The 26,367-nt window shown below is 42.7% G+C and overlaps 1 protein-coding gene across 1 annotated transcript in view; it reads left to right on the forward strand.

Moving 5' to 3' along the window:
* Nucleotides 1–932: 932 nt before the first annotated feature.
* The window catches only part of Filip1 (filamin A interacting protein 1), a 179,523-nt gene continuing 154,088 nt past the window's right edge, over nt 933–26,367 (forward strand). Inside the window, exon 1 of the mRNA XM_042687132.1 lies at nt 933–1,227. The gene's annotated coding sequence lies outside the window, so the exon portion shown is untranslated. The remainder of the gene's footprint in view (nt 1,228–26,367) is intronic.

Consider the following 26,367-nt stretch of genomic DNA (forward strand, 5'->3'; position numbering starts at 1 on the left):
ATATATAATTATTTCTGTATATCTCTGTGATATATATATCTCATATATATAGAGAGAGATTATTCTCTCTCTATCTCTCTCTGTGTGTCTCTGACGGTCTTCATGTTTCAGCTGAGGGCGAGCCTGAGGCTTCTCTGGTTTGGGAGGTGAAGGGTTCAGGGTAGGTGGGGCTTCTGAGAGGCAGAGTACCGGCTTTCCTTCCCAGTCTGTTACTTCGAATGTGCCACCTGAGTGACAACACTCCCCCCCCCCCCATCTTATTTCTTTCCAAATCCTAAAATCACAGACACGTCTTTAGGCTTTTTTTTTTTTTTAATAAATAGCATTCAGATACTCAGCTGGTCAAGTCTTTTATGAACGAGGAAGTGCCTTGCTCAGAAACGATCTCTTACTGGGAACTTTCCCCAACAGTTGTCCAACACTTTCTCTCTTTTTGTTTTTTTAAAACCTTTTTAAAACCACTTGCAAAGCCTTATCTGCGGAGCGTCTAATTGAGAAGAATATTGCCTTGGTAAATGGCTCTCTGCTCAAGACAACTGCCGGCTCTGTTTCTTCTCAGATTTTTCAAACCTAATTCCCCCATCACCATCTCCAGCTAAGAGCTTCAAACAGCAATTACCTCCAGGGAGAGACCAGAGGTCCTTAAAAGGGTCTGCCGGTTCCTCCAACAGTCTTTTCCAGGGTGGTCAGTGATAACTCAGCTGCTGAGGGACTGAGGAGAGCCGGCTAGAAACTTCTCAGCTGTTGACAGGCGTGACTCGCTGAGCACACTGCTTAAATATAGCAAGCAGCGAGCTCAGCTCCAGCCAAGTCACTGCACAGACCCGGCTGGGAAGACAACCCCAGAGGAGAAACCTCAGCTCGGCACCCAACAGCACCTAGCAACAGTAAAGGGACAGAGGAGGGGGGGAGACAACCTATCAAACAAAAAGTCTGGGTAGGAGAATAGAGAAGCAGCTCAGAGTTGTGCGGATCAGGACTTGAGGGCTTCAGGGAGAGGTGGCTGCCTTTTGCCCTCTTTCCTGCATGACCTCAGTTGTTGGCTAGTCCTAGGAAAGCAAGTGGGAAACCCTCTCTCTTCTCTATTCTTGTGGGGCTGGGTAGCTGTCCCAGGACTTCAACCTCTCTGTTGGGGGCTGTAGGACGAGCCACGGGGACAAGTTCTTCAAAGGAGAAACCAACCACTTCCACCCAGGACGTAGCCTTGGTTCAGACAACTGCTAGCAGGTAAGACCAAAGGAAACAGCCTCTTGTTGTCAGAGAGGGCTGTGTCCACCAGAAGGACTTTCTCCCCAACCCCCTTCCCTTTCCTTTGAGCCGTCCTGTGTGTTAATGATGCTGATCACACCTTTCGGAGTTATTATCATTGTGAATTCTTTTTTCTATTTTAAATTAAGAACTTCATCTGCTTCTCAGAATCCTGCCTGTTTCTTTGGAGCTCCCATAGACTTGTGGGATGACTTAATAATCGTCAAAATAGTTCTGTCTGCTGGTAGCTCTTCCCCAGGTAACCAAGATAGGACAAGAGACCATTGCAAAGTTCCTTTCTCAATCAGGACCGCTAGGAACGGCCCGGATGTTAGGCTCTAGGAGGAAAATAGTCGTTCATTTATTGAAACTAGGGGAGCAGCTTGTGGGTTACATGAGAGGAAGTCCCTGGGATGTTTGTACTGCTGTGCTTTTTGGCTTGCTGCTTTATCTCTCCCTTCGCCTCATTCTCTCATTACACGGGACACCTCGTGCGGACTCTCACCCCAAATGCCAGCTCCTAATATGTCTGGTGTGGAGCTACTACTTCTGCCCTAGTTGATTATAGCTATTCAGGACCACATGTATATATTTTTAAAATAAAGTAATTTCTTTCAAATACATACAGAAGGTTCTGCTGTTTCAAATCTTGAACTGAATTGATTAGAGTTAAAAATAAAAAAGAGAAACCTTTCTAAGTCGCACAGATGTGTATGTATGTATGTGTGTGTGTGAGTGTGTATATCTTAGTGTAAAAGAAATCCTTTTTTCCTGTACTGGCTTATTGTTGTCCTTTCATGAGTTTACTAGACAATGTTATCAGAATGGCTTTGAGTGGAGAATTTCATATTGCATCTGGCAGGTTATATGACTGAATATCAGTGACATGGTTAGTGATTTCACTTCATGGTCTGTAGATGGCCTGAATTTGCATAAGAAGGTAATATTTCTTTATGGGATTATGATACTTAGGGTGCATGTTCTAACCTCAGGATAATGTCCAAGTAGAAGCAGAAGACGATTTTAAAAGAAATCAGTCGAGCCAATTTTGACAATTCAAGTATAGAGTTTACCCATGAGCAATGTTGAACAAATTGTTGACAAGGAAGAATACATGAACACCCATGTGAATACAGCTTAGGCTGTAGCTCAGTGGTAGGGTGTTTGCCTGGCATGTACAAAAGGTTCTAGGTTCAATCTCTGGCAACACTAGAAAATGAAGGCAAAAAAGTGCTAGCCTTTTTGGTAATTGTGAAAAAAAATCATACTAAAAAAATCATGTATATAGCACAGATTCAGCAACGTGAAATAGTTCACCCATTTTGATAAGTATTGTATTTCGTAATTGTGATTATTTTATTAGTTTACAAAGTGAGAATAATTATACATAATGAGTATATACAAATTAAAATGAATGTATACACTGGACGCCCTGGGACTGGAGAAGAAACTGCTGCTTTTCTGGAGATGAACTATTAGTGTCTTGAAAAGAGTTCAAAAGTCAGAACTAAATGCTTTACATTTTTCTTGTTTTTACCCTAGGACGGGTCACATTGTTGGCTTATAAATGCATGTATGAAGCCAAAATCTACCACTAGTTTTAGGCATGTAATTTCTGTTAAGAGTCAGAAGGATAGGTTTTAGACAACTGAGCAGAGTCTGATGTTTGCTGAAGTGGATTTTTGAGTATTGTGAAGTGTCTTCTATTTTTTGGGAAGGGGTGGGGGAGGTGCCCGTACTGGGGCTTTAACTGAGGGCTTGCCTTATTTGTTCAAGACTGGATCCCTACCACTTGAGCCACACCTCTATTTCTGGCTTTTGACTGGTTCACTGGAGGTAAGAATCTCAGGGACTTTCTTGCCTGGGGTAGCTTCGAACTGCTATCTTTAGATCTCAGCCTCCTGAGTAGCTAGGATTATAGGCTTGAGCTAGTAAGCACCTAGTCATGAATTTTTTTCCTTGAGAATCAAGAATTGCTCACTTCCATTAAACCATACGCTTTCCTACCGTCCACAGTCAAGTCCTCTTATGATCTATTTTCCTAGTCCCTCAATTGGGAGAACTTTAGTTCCCTAGAAGGGTTGTTAGATTCCATGGCCCATTCTCTGTATCCTTCATCTGGATGGAAACCCAACTGCTCCTGGGGCGAGTCAGGTCATCTTGCCCTGGCATCACGAGACCAATTCGCCCACTGCCTTGCCCTGCAGGTCTGTCTCCCTTTCAGATATCTTCTTGGACCCCTAAGCTGTTGCCAACCACCTGGGCTGGGTATTTTGAAAGCCTTGCATCATCTGGCAACGACTTCACTTTTCCACTCTCACTTCCACGATTCAGACACAAGGTCTAGTCTTGGCGTTAGGTATTCAGACGATAGGCCATCCCAGAGAACAGTTCACTGTGCCACCTGTGCTGGCCTTATGCCCCCTGGCTGGCCCCGCCTAGCTCTCTATTCCTGTGAACACCTGGGCTAATCTTTAAGAGTAGATGACTTCCACCATCACGATGGTTTTCTGGACCATACTTCCGGGAAGTGACTCCTCAGTTTACATAGTGGGGTTCTCTGTTAGAGTTGGGGCATTTTGGACTTGGCTTTGTCTCCTTAGGTCCAGGATGGTTTTATGAAGTATGTACAGTGTGATCCTAAGCACCACTTGATTCTGCAGCACCTCAGGGCTGTGTTCTTTGGGTCTGTTTTGTCGACACTGGTGGCTTTAGATTTCTGTTGGTGAATGTATGATAAAGTATGGATGAAAATAAAATTAAGAAAACTACAAAAATCAGGCACTGTGGCTCACACCTGTAATCCTAGCTACTCAGCAAGATGAGATCTGAGGATCACCGTTTGAAACTGACCCAGGCAAGAAAGCTTTGAGAGACTCTTATCTCCAAAGAACCAGCAAAAAGCCAGCAGTAAAGCTGTGGCTCAAATGAGAGTCTGCCAGTCTTGATCTAAAAAGGCAAATGAGAATGGAGGCCCTGAATTCAAGCCTCAATACCTGCACAGAAAACAAAAGAAAGCGATGGTTATTTACCTAAAAAAAATGCTCAAATTCTCAGGCAAAGTCTTTGTTACTTTATTATGAACAGAAAAATTGCAGACAATGTAAACATATTCACAAGCCTAATTGTGGAGATGATTTTGTATCTCAAAAATGAGAGAGAAATTCTATCTCCTGTGAATACATGTAGACCTCTAAACTTAGAACTGTACATGCAGAGAGAGAGAGAGAGTCAGAGATAGAGACAAACAGAGAGACAGAGATGGAGTCAGAGACAGAGAGACAGAGACAGAGACAGACAGCATGCCTGTCCTTGGACTTGGGATCTGGGCACTGTCCCTAAATAGCTAGGATTACAGGTGTAAGCCAATGAATGGAACCCAGCTATAACCATATATTTTTCTCATCTTTTAGTTCCAGATTTTTGTAATAACTTTTGGTACAATTCATCTAAATCATAACCCTTTTTATCTGTGGGTTTAACATGGAAACATTTAAATAAGTTAGGGTTCCTTTTCCCCTTTAAAAGTGAGGTGTTTCTTAGTACTATTTTCAGTTGCTCATGAAATCTGTTAGATTTACTGTGTGAGACAAAGCAGGAATGATACTTTGGGAGCAAGGTTTTCTGTCTCCACCAAAAGAAAAAAATCCCCTATGATCTAAAGAGATTAAAATTACTCTTTTAGGAGGTTGTTCATCAAGAATTGTTACAGATTTTTTTCCCAGCAGATTTATGAAATATTTAACTCATATCTCTTAAACAATAATTTTTCTTTAGTTATAGTTTTCACTTAATCTTTAAAAGAGAAACTCCAGGGCTTGTGAATTCTGATTGTGTTTTTCTTTTTCTTTTCTTTCTTCTCTTTTTATTTGTGTGTGCTGATGCTGGGGTTTGAACTCAGGGCCTGGCCAGTGCCCCTGAGCTTTTTTTGGCCAAGGCTCGTGCTCTACCACTTAAACCACAACTCCACTTCTGGATTTTTTTGGTGCTTAATTGGAGATGAGAGTCTTGTGGACTTTCTGCCTGGTCTGGCTTCAAACCACAATCCCCAGATCTCAGCCTCCTGACTAGCTAGGATTATAGGTGTGAGCCATTGGTACCCTCAAATTGTGGTTTTCCTTGTGGGCAGGTGAGTGTTTCTTTAGAAAACAGGCAGCCTATACTTAGTAAATTATAGACTTTGATACAAAATATCACTCATTCGTCCTTGTGTCTTTAAAGTTATTGGGGGAGGGGGTTAAAGTCACGTTGAGAGCTATTTAAACACAAAAAATTAATAATGTCAAAAAGTTTGCAGAGTTGCCTGTAATCCTAGCTTCTCAGGAGACTGAGATACAAGGATGGAGGTTCAAAGCCAGCTCAGGCAGGAAAGTCTTTGAGACTCTTGTCTCCAATTAATCACCAAAAAGCTGGAAATGGCGCTGTGGCTCAAGTGGTAGAGTGCCATCCTTGAGCACAAACGCACAGGGACAGCACCCACACCCTGCGTTTTTTTAGGACTCCCCCCTCCCGCAACATACACATAAGCTTGCAAAGTCGCCAGACATTGGTTGTTTTTGCCTATAATCCTAGCTACTCAGAAGGCTAAAATCTGGAGGACTATAGTTTAAAGGCAGCCCAGACAGAAAAGCTAGCTAGACTCCATTTTCAAAAAAACCAGCAAAAAGCTGGGCTGGAGGTATGGTTCAGTGGAAGAGGGCCAACTCAGTTCATCCCTAACTCCAAAAGTCTGTGAAATGATTTTGTTTATAAGGTAACTATTCTTTAATATAGATATCAAAAGAACAAAAGATAAGCTAATATAAACATATATTGTTTCTTTGAATCAGAGTCAAAGCTATAACAAGAAGGTTACATTCATGGAAAGAGGAGTCAGGAACACAGGTAACAGAGAAAAGCCTGGCTTCAGATCTCAGCTCACTGCAGCCTTGGGCAAATTACTCTCCAAGCCTGTTTTCTCATTGGTAATATGACGCTAGTAATGCCATTTCCTCATAGAGTTGTTTCAAAGATTAAATGATTTAATGAAATATATAATTGTCAGAGCTGGGCATGCCTGTCATCCTAGCTACTCAAGAGACTGAGATCTGAAGATTGCAATTCAAAGCCAGCCTGAGCAGAAAAGTCCCTGAGACTCTTATCTCCAATTAACAAGCAAAGAGCTGCAAGTGGGAGATGTGGTTCAAAAGGTAAAGCACTGGCCTTGAGCTAAGTGAGATCATAAGGCTTTGTGTTCAGGCCCCAGCACCTGCACAAAAAACAAGCGAAAACAAAAACACAGAAATATGTAGCTTTCTGGTAGATCTATCTATCTTCTTTTCTTTTCTTTTCTTTCCTTCCCTCCTTCTTTCCTTCCCTCCTTTTTTTCTTCCTTCCTTCCTTTCTTTTCAGTCCTGGGGCCTCAACTCTCAGCCTGGGCACTGCCCCTGAGCTTCTTTTTCTCAAGGATATTACTCTACTACTTGAGCCACAGCACCACTCGTGGCTTTTCCTGTTTTTTTTTCTGAAGAATCAAACCCAGGGCTTCATGCATGCTATGCAAGCCCTGGTAGATTTTTCAATAAATTATTCTGTCATTGCTTTATTGCCACATTTTTAGTGCAATTATTTATTTTACTGTTTGATATACAGAAAAATCTCATATAACCCATATTCTCAAAGGGGGAATATTGACCTAGATGCACTGTATTCATAAACTGCTTTGTTGAATGGCAACTTCTTTGTACAATTACTTAAAGATAATTTAAAAGAAAGACAAAATCTTGGATATCAATAATTTGTGAATTCTGTATCACAGATCATAGGATAGACAGAATAATATACTTTTAAATTTGGAATGTTGATTGGCACAGTCTTTGCAGCTGAGTATTCGAAGCACACACATTTTGAATGGCAGCCAATAATTCAGCTTGGAATTTCTGCTTCATGCCCTTCCTTATCAGTGAATGCTGTCTTCTAGAAAGAAGCATTATTAAAGTGGATAAGCCATCACTCACAATATAGATTGTTCCATGTTCTCTATATTTGCACTCAGAGATAAAGTGTGTTTGTTTATATGTAGTATATGTAGCTTATTAAAAATATTTAATTCAATTGTTTATTATTAAGGTGTTGTGCTGAGGGGTTATAATTTTGTAAGCCAGGCAGTGAGTATGTTTTGTGAAATGTCACCTCTTCCTTCACTTTCCCCCAGTCTCCTCCTCCCATCTTGCCCACAAATACAATGGAGACTTTTCTGACGGAACACTGTGTTAAATTTACCATCTTTCTATTTCTTCCCTTAAATGATTTGTTTTGTTTTACTGACCTACTAACAGATGAAAATGAAAAGACCCAGCTGGGTGCTGATAGCTCACGCCTATAATCTTAGCTATTCAGGAGGCTGAGATTTGAGGATTGAGGTTCAAAGCCTGTTTGGTCAGAAAAGTCCAAGAGACTCTTGTCTCCAATTAACCACAAAAAAGCCAAAAATGTATCTCTGACTCAAGTGGTAGAGCACCAGCCTTGAGCACAAAAGCTCAGGAACAGCACCCAGGCCAACTTCAAGCAAACAAAAACAAAACAAGAAAAGTTTAAAAAGACCCCAAACAGTCATGTCATACTAACTTCAACCTGACCAAACAAAAAAAAAAAATTCTTTTGTTATTATTATTTTTGATTATGGGGCTTGACCTCAGGGCCTGGGCACTTGCTCAAGGTCAGTGCTCTACCATTTTGAGCCACAGCATCACTTTGGTCAGGGCTCTACCATTTTGAGCCACAGCATCACTTTCTGTTTTCTGGTGGTTAATTGGAGATGAGAATCTCACGGAAGCTTTCCTGTCTGGGTTGGCTTTGAATCCTGATCCCCAGATCTCAGCCTCCTGAGTAGTTAGGATTACAGGTGTGAGCCACTAGTGCCTAGCTAAAAATGAATTCTTTCCATTCATTATTTTTTTTGTTGTCGTCAGGCTTGAACTCTGGGCCTGGGAGCTGTCCCTCAGCTCTTCAGCTTAAGGCTAGTGCTCTACCACTTGAGCCACAGCACCACTTCCAGTTTTCTGATGGTTAATTGGAGATAAGAGTCTCATGGAGGGCTGGGAAGGTAGGTCAGTGGTAGAGTGCTTGCCTTGTATGCATGACGCCCTGGGTTTGATTCCTCAGCACCACATAAGCAGAAAAAAAAAACAACCTGGAAGTAGTACTGTAGCTCAAGTGGTAGAGTGCTAGCCTTGAGCTGAAGAGCTGAGGGACAGCGCCCAGGCCCAGAGTTCAGGCCTCACGACCGGATCATAAAAAAATAAGAGTCTCACGGACTTTCCTGCCTGGGCTGGCTTTGAACTGTGATCCTCAGATCTCAGCCTCCTGAGTAGCTAGGATTACAGGTGTGAGCCACCAGCACCCAGCTTCCATTCACTATTGTTAATTCTATCAATTCTTAAAAATGACAAATATATTTTAGAAAGAAAAAAGTGTGTTATATCATAAAGATCTCTGTTTCTGTGCTTGGATGCATAATATTCTGTATGCTTAATTTAACAAAAGTGTATAAATCATCCAGAATAAGTAAGGCCATTTCTTAACAGCTTTAGTAGCAATAAATCTTATGTATGATAATTATGGACAAGGCCTGTCAATTTTATTTTTAGTTTACCCAATTGAAAGAAAGTCTTTAAAAGACAAGGCAAATTGAGTTCTGGAATTAACATTCTCCAGTGAAAATATTGTGGAAAGGAAGGAGGGAAGAAAAAAAGAGAGAGAAAAGGAAAGGGAAAGAAAGGGAAGGGAAGGAAAAAAGAAAGTAGGAAGGATAAAGGAAAGAAGGAAGAGAAGGAGAAGGGGTAGGAAGGAAGCAAAGAAGGGAGAGAAGGAGGGAGGAAGGAAGGGAATACAGAAAAGCAGAAGAAAAAGAAAGAATGAAAGAAGAAAAAAGAAGAGAGAAGGAAGAAAGGAACTAGTTCTTTGAGAATATATTATTAAGGCTCTAGTGGAAAACTATAAGAACCTCAGGAAAATCTACTGTGTTCCCTTCTGGTTTTTCCTTAAATGGTCCATGTTCCTCAGTAGCTAATTTGAGAAGGGAAAAAGCTGCAGGCAGAATACAGCTCTTAGATCTTCATGGTCATAGCCGGAGAGCTCAGTTTCTAAGTCCAGGCAGCCTGTTGTGGCCAAACTTAGAAGGAAAGCCAAACATGAATCAAACAGATTTAGTGGGCTGGTAGCTCCCTGATTGCAGAACCTGAGACACTCTGGGTGGAGAAGCAGAGGAACAAGCCCTGCTAAGCAGCACTGGGTGTCTCTCTCCCTGAGTGCTTCTTCTCAGCCACAGCAGCACTGAGAAATCAAAAGAAGGTTTGTGTTGCTTTTCCTTTTTTGGGTAATGGTGTCAATGTGAATAATATTGGATGATTTATGTGTTTCTGAGGCCTGGGGAAGACACACTGAAAAGAATTTTTAAAGTTAATGCTGAACTTACCTTGAGTGATCTGACTTTCATTGAGCCCCTAAGGTTTAAGAAGTTTGCGTTTTTTGCTTAAATGCAGTTACCTACCTACTTACACAAAAAACATGAAAATGACAATTGTTATTTCAACTAGTGAAAAACTTTACATGTCTGCATTTGAAAATAGTCTTTCTCTTTGCTTGGTAATCATCTAACTAAATAGATGTGTGTGTGTAGATGACAGTACCATATCTTTAATTTAGAGCCTCACTCACACTTGCTCAGCTTTCTAGCTCATGGCTGGCACTCTACCACTTGAAACATGCCTTCAGTCTGGCATTTTGCTGAACTCCAAGACTTTGCTGCCTAGGCTGGTTTTGAACCTCAATCCTCTAGGTCTCAACCTCCTCAGTAGCCAGGATTACAGGTGTGAGCCACTGGCGTTAGGCCTTCCAAATTACTTTAAATAAATAAATAACCTGCACCTTGTCTTTGTGAAGGAGAGGTGTAAGAAAGTCCTGAAATGAACACAGCAGAGGTAACCAAATGCATTCCTTATCAAATAATTGTCTAGGAAGATTGGCCCCTGTGGCTCACACCTGTAATCCTGTCTAATCAGGAGGCTGAGTTCTGAGGATAGCAATTCAAAGCCAACTTGAGCAGGAGAGTCCCCGAGACGCTCATTAATTTGTTCCAATGAACCCCCTAAAAGGCTGGAAGAGGCGTTATGGCTCCTGTGGTAGAGCACCACCTTTGAGTGCAAAAGCTCAGGGCAGCACCTTGGCCTTTAGTTCAAGCCCCAGTCCCAGCACAGAAAAAAGAACAACCAACCTCCAATGAAAACATTCTAAAGATGTGAGACCAGAGTTTATACGTTTGAAAAGAGTAGATTGCTGATGTTACCAAGGCAATGGAGTTACTGCACCTTGTCTTGTTGATTGGAAAGATTTTTGCAGACTTAAGCTCTTCCTGTCCACCATGAGGGAGAGTGCTCACTGAGGAAGCCAGTCACAGGGGAAGAGGGTCGGGTTTTTCCTTTCCTATGCCTGGGCTGCCTGGCCTTTCTGGTTCATGCTCTCCATGTGGCACCCCCCCCCCCCCCCAAGCCGGGAGAGCATAATGGATGATACACTATACACTGAATATGACTGTGTGCCAGGTATGGTGCTAAGCACTTGATGTGGATGATGCTGTTTCTCATAGTAACTGCAGGACTCCAGGAGATGCCCTGCCTGCCTGCCTGTCTGCCTGTCTCTATCTGCCTCTCTGTCTGTCTACATATCATATCATATCTATCTATCATATCATATCTATCTATCTATCTATCTATCTATCTATCTTGGTACTTGGTGCTAGGTGCTGGGGCTTGAGAGGACCTCTTACACGGTAGGCAATTGTCTTGTCACTGTGCGAAAAACTCAGATTTCCCTCCCTCCCTCCCTCCTTCCTTCCCTCCCTCCCTCCCTCCCTCCCTCCTTCCTTCCTTCCTTTCTTTCTTCCTTCCTTCCTTCCTTCCTTCTCCCTCCCCCTCTTTCTTTCTATCTTTCCTACTAATACTGGTTTTTTGTTTTGTTTTGTTTTTTTGGTCAGTCCTGGTCCTGAACTCTGGGTCTGGGCTCTGTCCCTCAGCTCTTCAGCTCAAGGCCTAGCACTCTACCACTTGAGCCACAGCACCACGTCTGGTTTTCTGGTGGTTGGAGATAAGAGTCTCATGGACTTTCCTGCCCTGGGCTGGCTTTGAACTGTGATCCTCAGATCTCAGCCTCCTGAGTAGCTAGGATTACAGGTGTGAGCCACAAGCACCCATCTTGGAACAGTATTTTTTTTTAAATTCTATTTAAATGTCTGGTGTTTAACTTCCAGATTATCTGAGGGAGAAGCCAAATAGCTCTAGTGAAATTTTACCAGTTTGGCTTTTCTTATGCCAGTGGCCAGAAATAATGCTAAGAAAGTGCATGTTCCATGTGGAATGAGCACAGATAGCAGGATGAATTTCTAGACTCTGAGAAATTCTACAAGTTTAAAATTGTCAATCAGGCCTGTAGTTCCAATTACTCAGTAGGTATAGATAGGAGGATTGTGGTATGAGATTAGCTCTGGGTAAAACGTACAAGACCCTATTCAAAACTAATAATTAAAGCACAAAAAGACTAGGAGTGCATAGCTAAAGTGGTAGGGTACTTGCCTAGCAAGGAGAAAGCCCTAAATTTGAAACTCAGAACCCCTAAAGAGTATCTTGTCACCACCATACAGGCATACCCTAAATCCTCTCCCAGTGCATACACATCCACATTTATTATTAGTCAATGCACAGGACTTGTACTCCTGCTCCATGAATAGGCTAACAATCTTCTGAAGCAAATGTGCAGTGTTGAGCTGTGTAATTCAGACCAGGGGAAACAATTTATGACAGAGATGTATTAAATTTCATCAAGGTCTTCTTTTGCATTCATGTGATCTTTCTTCTTTCTTGTAATAAACTCACACTTCTCTCTTTTCTTTTTCTTTGGAAAAAGACCTAATGGTGTGAAAAGAGGAAAGAAAACCATTAGTGTTCTATCTGTTGGAGCGCAAGGTCTTGATTGGTTGGCTTCTGGAAGTATTGTTTGTTTGTTTTCTCCTTCAATTATTCTACATTTTTTCTTGGCAACAACATGGAGAGAGAATTTTCACATTAGTCTTCCGCTAATGCCTTTTAGAGGGAAGCCATTAACAATTGATCACATTCATTCAGTGTTCTCTGAGACTTTGGTAAGATTTCCTAGCTTTCTTGGCACTTCTGCGCTGGGTCTGACGGTAAGCAGGTGGCAGCCATGAATTCCACGCTCTCAATGGGTCCATAGTTTTAGACCTGGCTTCCTTACCTAGAAGGAAGCTGAAGAGAGTGGAAGTGTGTAGACTCATTTGGGGACCTGACATCATCTGAGAGGAGCCATGGGACCACTGAGTTTGGTTCTCCACACCCTTCTTTGGACCCACATTTTCCGGGGAGATTGAAAATCCACAGTTATCTGGGCTTTCCCCCCATAAGTTCCTATTCAAGGAGAGGAGTCCCCACTGTTGACTTGCATTGGAAGCTTTTGTGTGGTTATCATTTCCATCCAGGGCTCCATCTAGTGCCTGCCCAAGTCACTGGGAAGAACTTGCAGAGTCCTGTGCAGGTGGTGTTGGGTCTGGAACTCGGAGATGGGTTCTTTCCACGTCTTCCAGTGTCTGGATTTCTGGTGTCCAGTGAGCGGAGCCCCCAGATCATTGCTTGCCTGCCTTTCAGTATCCGTGGATGCCTTCTGCATGCAGCAGTTCTGCTCCCGAGTCACTTGGGAAGAGGCAGACGTGGAACAAGGACTCCAACTGAAGTCTCTGAATCTTAGTCTCTCACTCTTTCTACCCCAATTAGAAACAGCATGATGGTACCTGTCGTACAGGAAGGACTGACATCCCCACGCAGCAGATCTCCCCCCATCCCCACTCTGTTTTAGTGATAAGGGAGGCAGAGGGGCCTATCTTCTGTCCCTTCCCAGCAAGCAGGTGGCAGAGCTGGGCAGAGTCCAGGCAGCTGGGCTCCGCAGCCTGTGCTCCTAATCTCTGAATCACTTTGCTATTCTGGAGCTCACTCGGAGACTTGGAGGTGTTGAGTGCAGCTGCTCCCCTGTTTGAACACTGGGAGTCAGGGGGGCTGTGGCAGCTGGCTTTGCCAGGACTGGGGTCCTGTCTCTCCTGCATTTGCATCTAGTGAACCAGTGGAGAGAACCTATGCTCCTTGCGTCCTTCCTCCCAAGAACTATGCTGCTTCTGTTCTGGCTGTTTTGGAGAGGGCAATATAAGACTTCATGCACTCCTTTGGGATAATGTTCTCTTTACTTTGCTATAGACAGTCCAACCACAGACTCAACTCTCTCATTTAGACCCTTGACCTTCCCCTGTGAGTCTGGCTGGTTTCTCCTTCTTCCATTTTTCCTGTGATTCTGTCTGCTCTTTCATAGCACCCCCTGGCCCCTCTCACCAAGTGAGCAACACCAGGAAGGGATTAATCAGTTCCCTTCTGTGGTAGCAGGTGCAGTGAAAACAAACTGGTCTGTCTAATGAAATTGAGGTACCTGAAAACTTTTTATCTTTTTGTGTCGATACTGGGGTATGAACTCAAGGCCTGGGTGCTATTTCTTAGCTTATTCCCTCAAGTCTGGCACTCTGGTGTTGTGTTCACATGTCTTTTTTGTGATTTTAATTTTTTAATTGTTGTTATAAAGATGATATACAGAGTCACATGGCTTTTTTCCTGGTTAATTGGAGATAAGAGTCTCATAGATTTTCTTGTTGGGCTGGTTTCAAACCGTAATCCTCAGATCTCAGCCTCCTAAGTAGCTAGGATTGTAGGCATGAGTCACTGGCCCCTGGCAGAAATTATATAATCTATGTTTTTAGGTAGTATTTATGGAATTAATTTTTGAATAGGCTCTGTGTGCTTGAAATTCTACAGAACAGATTTTTCACATATCAGAGAAAATATTTGTTTTTGTTTTTGTTTTGTTTTGCTTTTGGTCAGTTGTGGGTCTTGAACTCTGGGCCTGGGCTCTGTCCCTGAGCTCTTCAGCTCAAGGCTAGTAGTCTATGCTTGAGCCACAGTACCACTTCTGGTTTTCTGGTGGTTAATTAGAGAAAAGAGTCTTACAGACTTTCCTTCCAGAGTTGGTTTTGAACTGCGATTCTCAGATCTCAGCCTCCTGAGTAGCTAGGATTACAGGCATGAGCCACCAGTGCCCAGCTGTTTTTTTGCTTTTTAGTGGATAATTGAAGTTAAGAGTCTTTTGGATTTTAGACTGATTTCAAAGCTCAATCCTCAGATCTCACAGTAAGCAGATAGGATTCCAAGTATAAGCCACCAGTACCTGGCTACTGATTATTTATTTATTTATTTCATTTTTTTGGTGCTGGTCCTGAGGCTTGAACTCAGGTCGTGGAGACTGTCCCTGAGCTTTTGTGCTCAGTGCTAGCACTCTACTACTTGAGGCACAATTCCACTTCTCTGATCAGTTTTTTTAAAAATTTTTAAATTTTTATTTTATTTATTTTTATTTATTTATTTTATTTATTTATTTAGGGTCTGGTTGTGGGGCCTGAACTCTGGGCCTGGGCGCTGTCCCTCAGCTCTTCAGCTCAAGGCTAGCATTCTACCACTTGAGACACAGAGCCACTTCCAGCTTTTTTTTTTTTTCTTCTGCTTATATGGTACTGAGGAATTGAACCCAGGGCCTCAGGCATGCAAGGCAAGCACTCTACCGCTGAGCCACCTTCCCAGCCCCTCTGATCAGTTTTTATTGAAGAACTAAGCCTACTTTTTTTTTTTGATAAACATGGCAATAATACTCAGGGACCATGAGCGAATCTTTCTCCTGCTTCTTAGTTTTCTGTTTTCCCTTCATGGCGATATTATTACTTCTGCATTACATCAGTCAATATCTAAATGTTCATTAGTTTCAGTGACCAATGCCATATTAAGACCTGAGCTCTCGCTCTGATTCACACAGTATAGATGTATTTCCATGAAAAAGCTAGAACATTCTACAGAACAGTAGTACCGATACAACTATTGACATACCAGATTGGCATCTATTTACCAATTATCTTTGCACTAAATTCTTGGAGAAAAAAAAGTCTGAAACAAAAACCACAGCCAGGCTCTTATTGGAGTTCATTAGCTGGAAATGCTCTCATCCTCAGAAATCTATTTTGGAGGCAGGATGGCTTGACTCTCCCTACAAGTAGCAAAGCAACAGCTGTCATTTCATTACTGCTTCTGCTGACAGTTCCAGCTGATGAATACTACTAAACTTCCTGGCCAGGGTCCATTCTCTTTGCATGGCTCCACGAGGAAATGTCTGGTGAAGTGGCTTGCTTCTTGCCTTATTTCAACCCAGCTTTCTTTCTCCCATCACTTGCTCCAGATTTGAAGGATGCCTTTATTGACATCATCATCCATATCTTCCAGGCAATAAAGTCCCATGGGGACACATGTGTTCCTGGTGATGTAGTGGGATGGACTCTCACCAAAAAGAAGCATGTGAAAGGATGAGCTCAAGCCGAGTGGGGGGGTGGGGGGAGGAGGACTGGGGGAGGGGCAGAAGACAGTGACTCGTAGTTTCTCAGAAAGTATGAATTTTGTTCTTCTGAAAGACCAGAGAGATGAGAGAAAAAACAGAGCTCTTGCTTGCCACATCATATGGACGAAAGACTAGAATTCTATAGTGTGATTTGTACATGGATTATATTGTTATTTCAAATTATTAGAGAGAGAGAGAGTGTGTGTGTGTGTGTGTGTGTATGTGCTGGTATTGTACTTTTGTTTAAGGCTGATTCTCTCCTGCTTGAGCCAGATCTCCACTTCCAATGTTTTGCTGATTCAGTGGCGATTAAAGTCTTGTAGACTTGCTTCCAACCTTGATCCTCAGATCTCAGCCTCCTGAGTAGCTAGGGTTACAGGAATGAGCCACCTGGTGCCCAGCTTGTTAGTTCAAGTTCTGTTTCCAAACGCTTTCACAGGAGCGGGGTTTCTACCATGCCATTGCTGTTACTATGTGACAGGGGAGAAGGATTTGGGCTATGGAGTGGATCTCCATCTGCTCATCTCGAAGAACATGTCTTGAAATTCAGTCAGGCAAGGCTTAGGCCTCGGAACTGGAAAGACAGCTGGTCTGGAGCTGAACTGAGATCATGACCGAGCACACCCAGGTCCCAGTGGAATTCAATGGTGAAGACTGGTCCAAGTGGACAGCTGGCATCGACAGCCTACTGTGCAGCAATGCGGTCTTATGTAGACTGGTGGTGTGTGGCTCAGCTCCAGCACTGTCTGGACAAGGTTATCAGCCGGAACAAGGAGACAAGGGCTGCAAGGTGGGACTGGAGAATACAGTGTTTGTGGAGGAGAAGCAATCCTGGAGTCTGTGAGTCAGGGGTCAGAGTTCAAGTACAATGTCAAAGCAATCTGCTGCCAAACTCAAGTACTGAGTGAATGTTTAGTAGGTGCTCTCTCATTCAGTAGTGTGTGTGTGTGTGTGTGTGTGTGTGTGTGTGTGTGTGTGTGTGTGTGTGTGCATGTGTGTGTGTTTTGTATTAGTCCTGGGGTTTTGAAGTCAGGTCCTGGGTACTATCCCTGAACTTTTTTTTTTCTTTGGTCAGTCGTAGGGCTTGAACTCTGGGCTTGGGTGCTGTCCTTGTACTCTTCAACTCAAGGCGAGCACTCTACCGCTTGAGCCACAGCGCCACTTCCGATTTTCTGGTGGTTTATTGGAGATAAGAGTCTCACAGACTTTCTTGCCCAGGCTAGCTTTGAACCATGATCCTCAGATCTCAGCCTCCTGAGTAGCTAGGATTATAGGCGTGAGCCACCATCGCCCGGCTGAGCTTTTTTTTTTGTTCAAGGCTAACATTCTACTATTTGAGCCACAGCTCCACGTCCAGAATTTAGGTGGTTAATTGAAGATAAAAGTCTCATGGACTTTCCTTCCCAGGCTGTCTTGGAACCTTGATCCTCAGATCCCAGCCTCCTAAGTAGCTAGGATTATAGGTGTGAGCCTATAACACCAGTATTGTTTTCTTGAGACTCATGTGTTAGGCCCAGTTAGAGACTGGGTGCTAATATAGAAACTGGTGTTAATATTATATTATTTCTATTCTGTGACAGGGGATAGAGTAGAAGCAATGGCAATTTCAATACTTCATGACTAACAAGCTACAGGAACTGTGGGGGCTCTAGTGTGGAGAGCAGGGATTGGTCTGGAGATCCCATGTGGCGTAAAGAGGGGCTGCTATTAGAAAGGGGGTTGGCAGAGGAGGAGCATGATTTAAGACACAGAAAAATGCAGCAGAAACAAAAATGATCAAAAGGCTCAAACGCCTGGTCTTTATAACAAGTCCATCAAGTGCTGCAAACGGGAAACTATTAAGTGACATTCTTTCATTTACACGATAATTTTAACTTTAACAAAAAAACATTGGAAAGAGAATTCATTCTATACACTCATGTTCATCATTCTTAAATCTTTTTTTGTTTTGTTTTAAGTACTAATACTGGGGCTTGAACTGAGGGTCTGGATGTTTGTCTTTTAGCTTTCTCACTGAAGGCTGGTACTCTGCCACATGAGCCACTTCTAGTTCCACTTCCGGCTTTTTAGTGCTTGGTTGGAAATAAGAATCTTACTGTCTTTCCTACCCAGACTGGCTTTGAATCACAATCCTCAGATCTGATCCTCCTGGGTAGGAGTATAGGCATGAGCCACTGGAGTCTGGCTTTTCATTCTTAATGCTTGAGTGGCCTTAATGAGCCAGGTAAATATGCATCTTGTGGACTGGAAAATTCCTGACACCCCCCCCCCCAACATTCTTTCAAAACAGTGACCACTCTCACTCCATCTAAAGAAGGGTGATGAATGCTTCCTATAAAAGTATTTGCTTTAGGACTTTTACAAGTTTGTGCACTTTGAAAAAATACTTACATATTTTCAATACTCTCCTTCAAGCTCCTAACTGCAGCTGTAGCAGTAAATCCACGTAACCAGCCAGGAAATCCTGGAAGTACAACCTCGAAGTGTCGCTTTCCCACATATCCAAATGAATATGGAAACCACACAAATGAACCACTAAACTGAGCAGATCAAGGGGAAAAAAGAGTAGAAAGTCTTAAAAATACAGACCAACATAGAAGAATTTAGTGTGCATTAGTGGAGACATTCCAAATCTGTACTAAAACTATGAATTATTTAATCAATGGTGTTTAAATGACTGAGGAAAAAGTAGAAACTAAATTTCTATATCACACCAACATTTGTGTGGTAGATCAGAAATTTAAGTGTGAAAAGACAAGATATTCATATACAGTGGCACTGTGGCTCAAGTAGTGTTTGCCTTGAGCTGAACAGCTCAGGGTTAGCACCCAGGCCCAGAGTTCAAGCCCCACGACCGACAAAAAAAAGATAAAGATATTCATATACATATGCAGCAATAGAAGGATGGATAGATAGACGTATAGACAAAACTAGTGGGATTTTAAAAAAAGCAGTAAAGCAAAAGATTTAAATATTTGACTATAAAAACAATAAAACTGGGCTGGGAAGGTGGCTCAGTGGTAGAGCGCTTGCCTTGCATGCATAGGGCCCTGGGTTCGATTCCTCAGCACCACATAAGCAAAAAGAATAAAAAAGCTGGAAGTGGCGCTGTGGTTCAAGTGGTAGAGTGCTAGGTTTGAGCTGAAGAGCTGAGGGACAGCACCCAGGCCCCACGACTGGACCCCCCCCCCCACCAAAAAAATAATAAAACTAAGCCAAGTCTTAGTTTGGTCTCACTGTGTATGAATGAATGCTTGTATAATTGAGAGACCTGTATAATTGATCATGTCCTAATATATTTTAGATCTAGCTTCCACATAGGAGAGAAAACATGCATTGTTTGTCTCTCTGAGCTTGGCTTACCTCACTTAACATGATTTGTTCTAGGTCCATCCATTTCCCTGTAAATGATATAATATTCTTTCTAATGGCTAGGTACTAAATTTTTTGGGGTCCACTCATCAATTGTAGGACATCTTGGCTGTTTTCATAGTTTAGCTATTGCGAATAGTGCAGCAATGAACATGGATGTGCAGGTATCTTTATGGATCCTGGTTTGTGATGTTCTGGGTAGATGCCCAGGAGTGGTATGGCTGGGTAGTAGGGAAGGTCTATGTTTAGTTTCTTGAGGAGCCTCCAGACTTCTATCCAGAGTGGCTGTACTAGTAACATTTCCACCAGCAGTGCAATAGGGTTCCTTTTTCCCACATCTCCACCAGCATTTGCAACCAACACACTATTAATAAAGAGAAAAAAAACCCTCAATATCCAGTTTGGTGAAGGTGTAGGGAAATGAATATTGTTGGTGGGAAATTCAACTGAAAACCATTTCTTCAACAATATATATGGCAAAATTCTAGCAATCAGAAGAAATGAGTGCACTTTCATTCTGAAAAATAAGAGTCCAAACATGATGCTTTTGAGCCTGTCTTTTGTTTTTCTCCTCTTGTTCTCAAATGTTGCCTAGTGACCTCTAAGAATTCAGCACTTGAGGCTTTTTTTTTTCTTGTTGGTTGTGGGGCTTGATCTCAGGGCCTGGGCATTGTCTCTGAGCCTCTTTGTGCTCAAGGCTAGTGATCTACCACTGGAGCCACAACAGTTTTTGAGTGGTTAATTGGAGATAAGAGTCTCTTGAGGACTTTTCTGAACCATGATTCTCAAATTTCAGCCTTCTGAGTAGCTAGGATTATAGGCATGAGCCATAGGCTCCTGGCTAGAGGCTCTTACGTTTTAAAATTTATTTTTATTTTTACAGAAAGGAGGTTCACATAGTTCTTTATACTTTGTTTCTTAGGAGTATGTAGCTGTAACCACATCACCTTGACAATAAAATTAAATTAAAAAAAAAAAAAGATTTCTTAGCTAGGTGCAGGTGGCTCATGCCTAAAATCCTAGCTATTCAGGAAGCTAAGATCTGAGGATTGTAGTTCAAAGCCAGCCCAGGCAGGAAAGTCCATGAAACTCATTGCCAATTCATCACCAGAAAACTGGAAATGGTGCTGTGGCTCAAGTAGTAGAGCACTTGCCTTGAGCTGAAGAGGTCAGGGACAGTGCGCAGGCCCAGAGTTCAAGCTATGTAACCAACAACAACAACAAAAATTCTTAGGGGGAAACTTGCTAGAACAGAGTTGTTAGAACAAGGTGCATAAACCATTCTGTGTAATCACTGGAAGTATTCAATAACTCTCTCTGTGTGTGTGTGTGTGTGTGTGTGTGTGTCTATCTGTCTGTCTGTCTGTCTCTCTGTCTGTCAGTACTTAGGCTTGAATTCAAGGCCCAGTGCTCTTGCTTGGCTTTTTCCACGTAAGGCTGATGTTCTACCACTTGAGCTCTACTTCTGGCTTTTTGCTGGTTAATTGGAGATACGAGTCTCTTGAATTTGTCTTCCCTGGCTGGTTTTGTACCGTGATCCTCAGATCTGAACTTTCTGAGTAGCTAGGATTATAGGTGTGAGCCACTGATGTCTGGCCTTCCAATATTTCTTGATTGTGTCTTACTTCCTGTGTACTGTTATTTTCAAAATATAAATTGATAGTTTTTATTTTTAAAAGAGACACATGTATGAGTAGGTCATGTGGGTGAGGAGCAGGTGCAGGGGTAAGATGAGGCTTTGATCATTGCCTAGCATGAAATTGCTCAAGCTGCTGAGGGAATCCATCCAGGAAAGGGTTTCGAGGTTCAATGCTTTGAGCAGTTTTCTCCTTTCATGAATGACTGAAAAACCTTGTTTCACAGACTTAAAGAGAAACTTTTCTGAAGAGGAAAGAAGGATGACCAATAGACACATGAAGAAATGCTCAACCTCTCTAGCCATAAAAGAAATGCAAATCAAAACAACATTGAGATACCACCTCAGCCCAGTTAGAATGGCTATAATCAAGAACTCTAATAACAACAGATGCTGGAGGGGATGTGGACAGAAGGGAACCTTACTGCATTGTTTGTGGGAGTATAGACTTGTTCAACCACTTTGGAAAGCAGTCTGGAGGTTCCTCAAAAGACTCCACATAGAGCTCCCCTATGACCCAGCAATCCCACTTTTGGGCATTTACCCAAATGATCACAAACAAGACCATACTTGCAGCATTATTCACCATAGCTAAGATATGGAACCAATCCAGATGCCCCTCAGTAGACGAATGGATCAAGAAAATGTGGTATATATGTACAATGGAATTCTATGCCTCCATTAGAAAGAATGACATTGCCCCATTTGTTAGGAAATGGAAAGACTTGGAAAAAATTATATTAAGTGAAGTAAGCCAGGCCCAAAGAAACATGGTCCCATGGTTTCCCTTATTTGCAATAACTACTATATGTCTGAGACAAGCAGAAAAGGTCAGATAAGTTGATGTTAGGTGAAATGAGCCCCAAGATAAGGATTCAAATGTTTTTTCTTTCTTGCGATGGTTTCTAACATATTTATAAGATGATATCTTTGTTGCTTCGTATGTCCCTCCCCTACGCTATAACCCCTGCTTTCACTGTATTTGATGTTGGCATAGTTTGTGGAGGGGAAGAAAAAAAACAAATGGTTTAAATAGGGATACTGGTGGACCCATTGCAACAATGAGATGTACAAGTCGTTATGTTGAAAAACAAACTTTACAACTTTGATGGGGGGGGAGAAGTGAAGTGGGGTGGCTAGAGGGGTGGGGGGGTCGGAGATGGGAAGGGATGGGAAGGGGAAACAAAGGAGGAGGCTACAATGCTTGATAAGAAATGTACTCATTATCTTGCCCATATAATTGTAACCCCTTTATACGGTATTTTCACAATAAAAAAAAATGTTAAAAAATCCCCCTTGTTTCACACTAACGTTGGTGGATTCTGATAGAGATGGCTGAGATATGAATTTACAGAATCGAGAGTAATCACTGGCCTTGTAGAAGTGGCCACCATTTCTCTCATCAAGGCTTTGGCACCACCAAGAAGCCCTCACACCTGTGTCAGGGGGTGGAGAGAGGCCAGTGCTCCCTCCAGACCTCCTGCCTCAGTGCTATGGGAGACCAGTATGTCCAGCCAGGGTCCCCAGGGAGAACTCCTGGACCCCCTCACTCCTCTGGGGAAGCTGTTTTGGAAGGAATCTCTTCTGCAAGACTAACCAGAGTAAAGCTAGTGTTTGATTGTAAAATATGCTTAATATGCTAAGAAAAGGTTGGAATCTTGCTTACACAAAGTACTCAGATAACTTCCAGAAACTGTTCATAAGTGAATTGGGGTAATGGCCTTGCCTTAAAAGGAGATTTATAAATGGGTCTTTAAAATATGTACATGGGCTTGGCATCCGTGGTTCCACCTGTAATCCTAGCTGCTCAAGGGGCTGATATATGAGAACTGTGGCCTGAAGCCAGCCCTGGCAGGAAAGTCCAAGAGGCTCTTATCTCCAATTAAGCAAGGAAAAAGCCAGAAGTAGAGCTGTGGCTCAAGTGGTAGAGCACTAGGCTTAAGCAAAAGAAGCTCAAGAACAGTGCCCAGCCCTGAGTTCAAGCCTCAGAACTGTGTGTGCGTGAGCACATCTGTTTACATGAATAAGGTGGGTACTGTTTTCTAAAATATTCTTGATTATATTCTACATAAGATTAGTGTGCAATTCCTTTCTTTAATTCAACTTACTTCCTTCACCAATGACGACTGATTTGTTTAATTTGGTTCACAGATAAAAGGAAGGTTACATGTATCGCCTCCCATGTTGTGTGTGATCTGCATCTAATTACAGAAGAAATTGTCTAGGAATTTCTTCAATGATCTTTAAATCCCAATTAAACTGAATGACAGAAATAATGGCATTAAATAGGATAGCTATTGTGTTCATTTGAGTTTATTTTTATTATTATAAAGAAATTTAATGGTTATTGCACTCTACCATTAAGCTATGTTCCCAGCCCTTATGATTACTTTTTTTGGGGGAGGGGGTCGGCCATGGGGCTTGAACTCTGGTTTTGGGCGCTGTCCCTGTGCTCTTCAGCTCAAGGCGAGTGCTCTACAGCTTGAGCCACAGCCCCACTTCCGGTTTTCTAGTGGTTTATTGGAGATAAGAGTCTTACGGACTTTCCTGCCCAGGCTGGCTTTGAACTGAGATCCTCAGATCTCAGCCTCCTGAGTAGCTAGGATTATAGGTGTGAGCCACTGGTGCCCGTCTCCACAATTACTTTTGAGACAGGATTTTGCTGCATAGCACATATTATCCTTGACTTTCAGTCTTGCTTCCTTACCCTCCAAGTGCTGGGATTACAGGCAAGTAACATAGGACACAGGAATTATTGCTAATTTTATTTCTTTTGCTGGTACTAGGGCTTGAACTCAGGACCTCATATTTTCACTTGTCTTTTTCTTGCAAAACTGGCATTCTACCACTTGAGCCATATCTCCACTTCAGTTTTTTTGCTGGTTCATTGGAGATAAGAATCTCACAGACTTTCCTTTCCTGACTGGCTTTGAATGAGATCCTCAGGCCTCAGCCCTGAGTAGCTAGATTACAGGTGTGAGTTACCAGGCTGTAACTATTATTGAAAGCTTGAAAGCGAGAGATGGTTGCTTCTGGCATCTAATTGGTTACTGCTGCCTTCACTTCTGGTTCTGGGGTTGTGGGAGGTGACAGCAAACGGTGTGAATTTAGCTGAAAACATGGAATGAATCATAGCTTTATTTGTAGCAACTTTGTTACAGTGCAAAGTTGGAAACAAACATGTTTAATAATAGAGAACTACTAACCAAGACAAGTAGAGCCGGGCCCTGTGGGCTCACACCTGTCATCCCAGCTACTCAAGAGGCTGAATAGCTGAAGTCAACCTGGGCAGGAAAGTCTGTGAAGTTCTTATTTCCAGTTAACCAGCAGAAATCTGAAAGTGGAGCTGTGACTCAAGGGGCAGAATGCCAGCCTTTAGCATAAAAGCTAAGTGACAGGTGGGCCACTCAGGAGGCTGAGATCTGAGGATTGCAGTTCAAAGCCAGCCTAGGCAATTAACCACTCAAAAACCCAGACATGAAATGGTGGTTCAAAGTGGTAGAGTGCTAGCCTTGAGCAAAAGAGCTCAAGGACAGCACCCAGGCCTTGAGTTCAAATCCCTGTACTGCCCCCACCCTCCAAAAAAGTGGAGTTTGTATGACATTCAATATTCACATAACAACAATCTCTGAGGACATCAGATCTGAGAGAAAAAATAACTATTTAATTCAACAATATATTAAATAAAAAGAAGCAAAACACAAAGTATGTTTAAGTTTTTTTCAGGCACTGGTGCCTCATGCTTGTAATCCTAACTACTCAGGAAGCTGAGATCTGGAAGATTGCTGTTTAAAGCCAGTAAGGGCAGGAAAATCCTCGAGACTTATGTCTAATAAACCAGCAAAAAGCCAGAACTGTTTCTAATGCCAATTTTCTTTTCTTTTTTTTGGGTCCGGTTGTGGGGCCTGAACTCTGGGCCTGAGCACTATCCCTCAGCTCTTCAGCTCAAGGCTAGCGCTCTACCACTTGAGCCACAGCACCACTTCCAGCTGTTTTCTTTTTGCTTATGTGGTGCTGGGGAATTGAACCCAGGGCCTCAGGCATGCAAGGCAAGCACTCTACCACTGAACCACCTTCCCAGCCCCTCACTGGAGGAATTCCATGGATGTCTACAATGTATTTTGAACGAGTTCATCTCCTTTATTCTATTTGTTCAGCTTGTCAAAAAAAATGTGGCCACCAGAAGTATAACTTAATTGACACAGAAATGCCATATGCCAATCTGGATTTCCATCCTCATTCACTGTACTTCACTCGGCCTGTGAGGCTCTGTAAATCGTAGTGGAGAATCTCACCCCTGATGGTCTTGCTCAGGGTTCCTCCACCTCCAACAATGACATTTGAGGTTCATGACTCATGTCCCAAGGAGGCTATCCTATATAGGTGGGGTGCTTATCTGCATCCTTGACCTCTTACTAGGTACCCCAAGTAGTGACAACCAACCCCAAGTAGTGTCACCAGACATTGCTGAATGCCCCATAATGGCTCACATTGTCTGGGCTGACAATTGCTGGAGATGTTCATTTATTTTGCTGGCTAGAACGCTATTGGCATTCAGATCCCCACACTGCCTCTTCCCCCTACTTGACTTCTATTCTCCTTCACTCGCGGAAAAATCACCGCATTCTTCCAAGGACAAATGCTCTAACTGTTAAATATGCCTTGTCCTGACTTTGCTTCCATGAGCTCAGAGGAAAAAAAAAGTCTTGCTTGGCTTACAGTTCTGTGATTATCATTTATTTATTTATTTTTTGCTTATGTGGTGCTGAGGAATCGAACCCAGGGCCTCAGGCATGCAAAGCAAGCACTCTACCACTGAGCCACCTTCCCAGCCCTTTTATTTTATTTTTTAAATTCATTTTTCCAATGCATGGTATTTGGGCTTCAACTCAGGGACTCAATTCCCTCACTTGGCTTTTTCTTTTTTTTTTTGGGTCCGGTCGTGGGGCCTGAACTCTGGGCCTGGGCGCTGTCCCTCAGCTCTTCAGCTCAAGGCTAGCGCTCTACCACTTGAGCCACAGCGCCACTTCCAGCTTTTTTCTTTTTGCTTATGTGGTGCTGAGGAATCGAACCCAGGGCCTTGAGCATGCAAGGCAAGCGCTCTACCACTGAGCCACCTTCCCAGCCCTCTCACTTGGCTTTTTCAATTCAGACTAGTGCTCTACCACTTGAGCCACACCTCCACTTCTGGATTTTACTGGTTGATTGGAGATAAGAGTCTCATGGACTTTTCTGCCTGGGATGGCTTTGTACCACAATCCTCAGATCTCGGCCTCCTGAGTAGCTAGTATTACAGATGTGAGCCACCAATACCTGGTACTTTTTCCTCTTTTTAATAGCACTAACCTTCATCCAATGCTTCGTGATTTAGGTGTGTTCATTGTTGGAGCTGAAACTCCTTACTAGGTTCTCCATTCTGTGTGTGCTTATAGCTGGCCTAGAGACCAGGGCAGGATGTGTGACTGAGACTTGTATTGCAGTCTCTTTGAAGAGACTGTCTCTTTGGGAGGGATGGGGATGCCCATTGGGAGGTGCCTCAGACCCTGGCTTTGGTGGTGGGGATGGGAGCAGTGGTCTCCTTCTCCTTGGGG

The sequence above is a fragment of the Dipodomys spectabilis genome, unplaced genomic scaffold (assembly GCF_019054845.1).
Source record: "Dipodomys spectabilis isolate Male_0828 unplaced genomic scaffold, ASM1905484v1 ptg000102l, whole genome shotgun sequence".
NCBI classification, from domain to species: domain Eukaryota; kingdom Metazoa; phylum Chordata; class Mammalia; order Rodentia; family Heteromyidae; genus Dipodomys; species Dipodomys spectabilis.